Here is a 6,243-nt window from a genome sequence, read left to right as displayed (position 1 = left end):
ACGCTAACTTCTCTAGGTCCTGCTTGGCAACAATCCTGGCTCAAGAAGTGCCATTACTTTTTCTATTAGCTGCCTGGTTTTTACAGAGACAAACACACTAGCTTCTGGTTTGCGTCCTCGATCGCAGGCTCTCTCTTTTCCAGGTGGCTTGACAAGCCCTGGATGAAGCAAGAATAGGAAGGCCCTGCTTCATGTTTGCTCAGCAGCTGTCCGCCATGCAGAAAGGAGATGTCATCGTTGTTAGCCACAGTGGAGATCGGGAATCTCATCCCAAGCTTCTGGGAAAGCACACCCCAGACTTTAAATGAGTTCATGCACAAACATTGCCCTGCACATGTGGGAAAAGTAGCAGCTAAGTGTTCAGCAAAATACGTGTCCTCGGTGATGATTCAGCCCAGCCCAGTTCTCTGTAGACTTTTGCTGCTGCTCATATTGCCGCCCCTGCATACCGAAAGGCTCTGCTATGGCAAAACTTCATGTTAGAGAGATTTAAGGTACGCTAGAGTGTAACCATCAGGGGAAAAGGTCCTGGAAAACAGTTATATTCCATAGTAGCCAGGCATGAGGTTTCAAAAACAATACTTGAGGAAAAGACACTATGGAAAATCTGTCATTCTACTTAAAAATGTTTGTTGAGATTTTAAAATTTAACCCTGCCGCAGTTTAACACCCAGTTTCTAAATAATCCAACTCCAATACTGTAGAACTAACTTAAGGAGGTTATAATGAATACTAATGATGAAATATTTAAAATAGCAGAGCGGTCACAATTGTTTACTTCATATTGAGCTAAAGGTTAGGTGACAGAAGAAAAACCAAGAGGTGGATTTATTGTCTTTTTCCACTCATAAAACCAAATCTTTACAACAGATCTGTCAAAAGGTGAATGTTTATCTCCCCCTGTAAACTGTAAGGTACTTGTGGGCAGGAACAGCATCAACCGTTTTTTTTATTTTATTTTATGGAGTTTGTTAATGTTGGTATTTGTTAAGCGCTTACTATGTGCCGAGCACTGTTCTAAGCGCTGGGGTAGACATAGGGGAATCAGGTTGTCACGTGCTTGTTAAGTGCTTACTATGTTCCAGGCACTATACTGAGTCCTGGGGTAGATGATTAGACTTTAAGCCCCTCAAACAGCAGGGACTGTCTCTATCTGTTGCCGACTTGTTCATCCCAAGCGCTTAGTACAGTGCTCTGCACATAGTAAGCGCTCAATAAATACTATTGAATGAATGAATGAATGAATGAATGAATGAATACAAGCTAATCAGATTGGATACAGTCCAGATCCTACATGGGGCTCATAGTCTTAATCCCCATTTTATAGATGAGGTAACTGAGGAGCAGAGAAGATAAGCCTCTTGCCCACGGGAGACAAGTGGCGGAGCTGGTATTAGAATCCAGGTCCTTGTTATTTCCCTAGTTGTCTGAGTCTCACCTTTAGCCCTTATGGTTCCCCCACATTCATCCCAACTCCCACCTAGTGCTGTTTATAAACTTGCTTCATCCCTACATCTGCCATTTCCCCAACCTTCTAGTCCCTGGAGCCATTCAGTCATTCATTGTCATATTTATTGAGCACTTACTTCATTCATTCATTCAATAGTATTTATTGAGCATTTACTATGTGCAGAGCACTGTACCAAGCGCTTGGAAGGTACAATTTGGCAACAGATAAGAGAGAATCCCTGTCCAATGACAGGCTCAGTCTAAATGGGAGAGACAGACAGCAAAGCAGAACAGAACAAAACAAAAACAAGACAACATCATCAAGATAAATAGAATCAAGGGGATGTACACCTCATTAACCAAATAAATAGGGTAATAAATAATATATACAAAAGACCACAGTGCTGAGGGGAGTGGAAGGGGGAAGATCAGAGGGTGGGAGGGAGGTGAGGGAGAGCAGAGGGAAAGGGGGCTCAGTCTGGGAAGGCCTCCTGGAGGAGGTGTGGGGAGACAGACCTTAATACATTCATACAGACATTAATATCCTTAATATCCTTGCTCCCTTTGTTCTTCCCCCATCCCAACCCACAGCACTTATGTACATAATTGTAATTTGTTCATTTGTATTGATGTCTGTCTCCCCCCTCTAGACTGTAAGCTTGCTGTGGGCAGGGAATGTGTCTGTTTAGTGTTGCATTGTACTCTCCCAAGCACTTAGTACAGTGCTCTGTACACAGTAAGTGCTCAGTAAATATGAATGAATGAATGAATGAATGAATGGGAGGGATCAGGCAGAAGGGCATCACCTCATGGCCTTGCCCCCAGTGTATCCCAGCCAGGGATGTCAGCAGTAGTGGGATCAAACTGAGGATAGGGAGGGGCTGCCTAGTCACCTGCAGCTGCTGTACCCTCCCAAGCACTTAGTACAGTGCTCTGCACACAGAAATGCTCAATAAATGCAACTGAATGAGTGACTGAATGAATGAAATGAAAAACAAATTTAAAAATTGGCAGGAATGGGGAAAGAGTATATAAAATGTGGAGTATACATGTCAATCTGCAAGGCAATAGGGAAACAATCTTAGAAGCTGGGGTGGGGGGGTTGGGGGGAGAAAGGCAGTTTAAAAGGGGGTGGGGGAGATGAAGAGCAGGAGAAACTAGAGGCACGCCTACCTATACCATGGTAGATACCACAGTGAAAATACCACATTGAGGGAGACTCAACAATTTTACTTCTGAGGAAGCCAAAGTCAGTGCTCTCCCAGAAGCACCTCAGAGCCTTTCTAAGAGCTTTGAGCAGCTGGAATACCTGGAAAGAGCCTGGGTCCCCTGGAAGAGCAGGCCCACAGCTATGTGTTTTTCCTGCACTCCCAGGTTCATCAAGGGGGCAGGAGATGGGCAAGCGGCATGAGAAGTTCAGAGCACTATAATGTCCAGTACGAGCTTGTTGTGGGCAGAGAATGTGTCTACCAACTCTGTTATATTGTACTCTCCCAAGTGCTTAATACAGTGCTTTGCACACAGTAAGCGCTCAAAAAATACTATTGAATGAATGAATGCTCTGCACACAGTAAGCACTCAATAAATATGATTGATTGATTGATTGATAAGCTGTACATGTCTGGGCAGCTAACAGAAGACCAGAGAGGCCCTGAGTTTACTAATAAACCAGCAGATGCTCAAACTACATTTAGCAGTTTCCTTACCCTGCTCTCCATGACTCCAGTCCACTCTCCAGCCTCCATCTTCTAATCCCTTAAGTCCCAATACGGTCCTGCATGTCTGTGAAAACACTCGCATAATATATAGTAGCTATGTGGTTTCTGAAACAGACAGCTCCATGCATTTCTCTGCCATCTTTGTTTTCTCTAAAATCAGTAAATTGCTAGTATTGATGGACTTTTTTTCTTGCACTGTATCTGTAGAGTTTTTATTTTTCCGAAGTACTTTAACACCAATGACCTGATTTTGTCCTCAGAAAATTTCCCTTGAGGGAGAAAGTGGTAGATAGTATTATCCTCCTTTTACAGATGAGGAAACAGAGGCCCAGAGAGATTAAATGACTTGCCTTAAGTCACACAAAAGGCCAGTGGTGGAGCTGGGATTAGAATCAGTCTACTAGCTGTCAGATCCATGTTCTTCCAACTACATAGTCTTATCATAATCTGTTATGGTAAAAATCGCAAGGCATCCAGCAGCTCCAGTGATCTCAGGACTCAGCTCCAGTGATCTCAGGACTCACATCCTGTGAAACACTTTAGTTCTATAAACTTGAAGAGTCCCTTCAAGCCGTTTAAATCTTCACCCTGAAGTGCCGCAGGACTTCAGCTAGAGAAGCCGCATGGCACAGTGGAAAGAGCCCAGGCTTGGGAGTCAAAGGACATAGGTTCTAATCCCAGCTCCTCCACTTGTCTGCTGTGTGATCTTGGGCAAGTCACTTCAATTCTCTGTGCCTCAGTTACTTCATCTGTAACATGGGGATAAAGACTGTGAGCCCCACATGGGACAACTTGATTACCTTGTATCATCTACCCCAGTGCTTAGAACACTGCTTGACACATAGTAAGCACTTAACAAATACCATGATTATTATTATTATTATTATTATTATTATTAGAAAAACAAGTAGAACCTTCAGACCACCACTTGAAGAGATGAGAGATGGTTGACCTGGAACACGGTTTCTAGAATAACGAGTAGTCTTTGGGCTTTTGACTGGTGTTGTTCCATCTGTGAGAACACGTCACCATAGGAAAGTTTAATGAGGGTAGAACGTATGTGATGAAGTACTTCAGGGAGGAAAATAGAAGCATGCCTCACTTGCCTCTCAACAAATTCATGCCAACTAGGTTATACCATGCCCCTCCTTAAATCACATAGCTGGCTGTCTAGTCATCTGGGGCCTACTCTTTTAAAGGGGGACAGTTTAGGAAAATCTTTGTCAGAGTTTCACGATACTCCATCCCCAGGAGCTGACCCACTCTCGAGGAAAATCTCATTATCAGCTGATTTGCTCTGAACCTCCTGGCAGGCTCTGCCAATCCAGTCTTGGTGACCTTCTCTGACAGAAATTCCAGAAGGAAAGGAGGCATAGTGGGGGAGGAGAGGAGAGGGGCTTCAGTGTCTCATCTCACCCCTACAGAGGCTGATTTTACACTCCACACATCTGGAATTTAAAGCCAGAGCTAGAAATGAAGGGCAGGGCCAAAAGCCCAGACAGACACAGAAAACACCCACACTCTCTACTGGGAACAGAGAAGAAGCAGTTATTGGGGACAGGTTATTGCTTAGCTTGGCAGCATCACCACATCAGGGCTTCCCATAGTGCTCTGCCTCAAAGCAAAACAAGCCATCATTTCAGTTTACAGTATCCATCCTGGATCAATATTAATACATGGGGGCACTGTCTGAGAAGAAGAGGAGAGGGAGAGAAGAGGGGGAGAGGGAGAGGAAAGATTATCCCCTCTCTGCATTCCAACACTGAGAATTACAAGCATTCTGAGAAGTACTCATTCATTCATTCATTCAATCATATTTATTGAGCACTTACTATGTGCAGAGCACTGCACTAGCTTGGAATGTACAATTCTGCAACAGAAGCAGTGTGGTCCAGTAGATAAAGCATGGCCTAGGAGTCAGAGGACCTGGGTTCTAATTCTGACTCTGCCACTTGTTTGCTGTGTGACCTTGAGCAAATCACTTCACTTCTCTGGGCCTCAGTTCCCTCATCTGTAAAATGGGGAATAAGACACTGAGCCCTATATAGGATAGGGACTGCGTCCAACCCGATTATCTTGTATCTACACCAGTGCTTAGAACAGTGTCAGGCACATAGTAAGGGTTTAACAAATACCACAAAAATAGGAGAGGGAAAGGGAGAGCTAAAGGGAGAAGAAGAGGGAAAGGATATGAAAGGAAGCACTGCCCCCCTCCGCATTCCAAAGTTGAGAATTACAAGCATTAGGCTCCACTCTAAGGGTCATTTTATCAGTTGCTGGCCAACTACCCTCTGGAATAATAATGCCTGTGGACAACCTAGTATTAAAAAAAGTAGATATAAAAGTTGTGAACGGGGGATTAATGATGAGAGAGATGAGATCGAGGCCCAGTGAGTAGCTTGGTAATAAAGGAGCAAAGCATTTATTCATTAATTCATTCACTCAATTGAATTTATAGAGCGCTTACTTACTGCACCATACTAAGCGCTCAGAAATGTACAATATAACAATAAACAGATATAGTCCCTGCCTGCAATAAGCTTACAGTTCGGAGGTGAAGACAGACATTAATATAAATAAATGACAGATGTGTACATAAGTACCGTGGGACTGGGATGGGGGATGAAGAAAGGGAGCAAGTCAGAGCGATGCAGAAAGGAGTGGGAGAAGAGAAAAGGAGGGCTTAGTTGGGAAAGGCTTCTTGGAGGAGGAGATGGGCCTTCAATAAGGCCTTCAATAAGGGGGAGTAATTGTCTGTCGGATATGAGGAGGGAGGGCATTCCAGACCAGAGGCAGAACGTGGGTGAGAGGTTGGCTGCGAGATAGAAGAGATTGAGGTAAAGTGAGACAGTTAGCAATAGAGGAGCCAAGTGTGTGGGCTGGGTTGCAGTAGGAGAGTAGAAAGGCGAGATAGGAGGGAGCAAGGTGATCGAGTGCTTTAAAGTCAATGGTGAGGAGTTTCTGTTCAGTGTGGAGGTGGATGAGGAGTGGAGAAACATGTCCTGAATGCTCCTGTAGAAAAATGATCCAGGCAACAGAATGAAGTATGGATTTGAGTGGAGAGAGAGAGGAGGCA

This window comes from Ornithorhynchus anatinus, chromosome 8 (genome assembly GCF_004115215.2).
Source record: "Ornithorhynchus anatinus isolate Pmale09 chromosome 8, mOrnAna1.pri.v4, whole genome shotgun sequence".
Lineage (NCBI taxonomy): Eukaryota > Metazoa > Chordata > Mammalia > Monotremata > Ornithorhynchidae > Ornithorhynchus > Ornithorhynchus anatinus.
The sequence above is the reverse complement of the archived record's forward strand: the minus strand, read 5'-3'. Positions refer to the sequence as shown.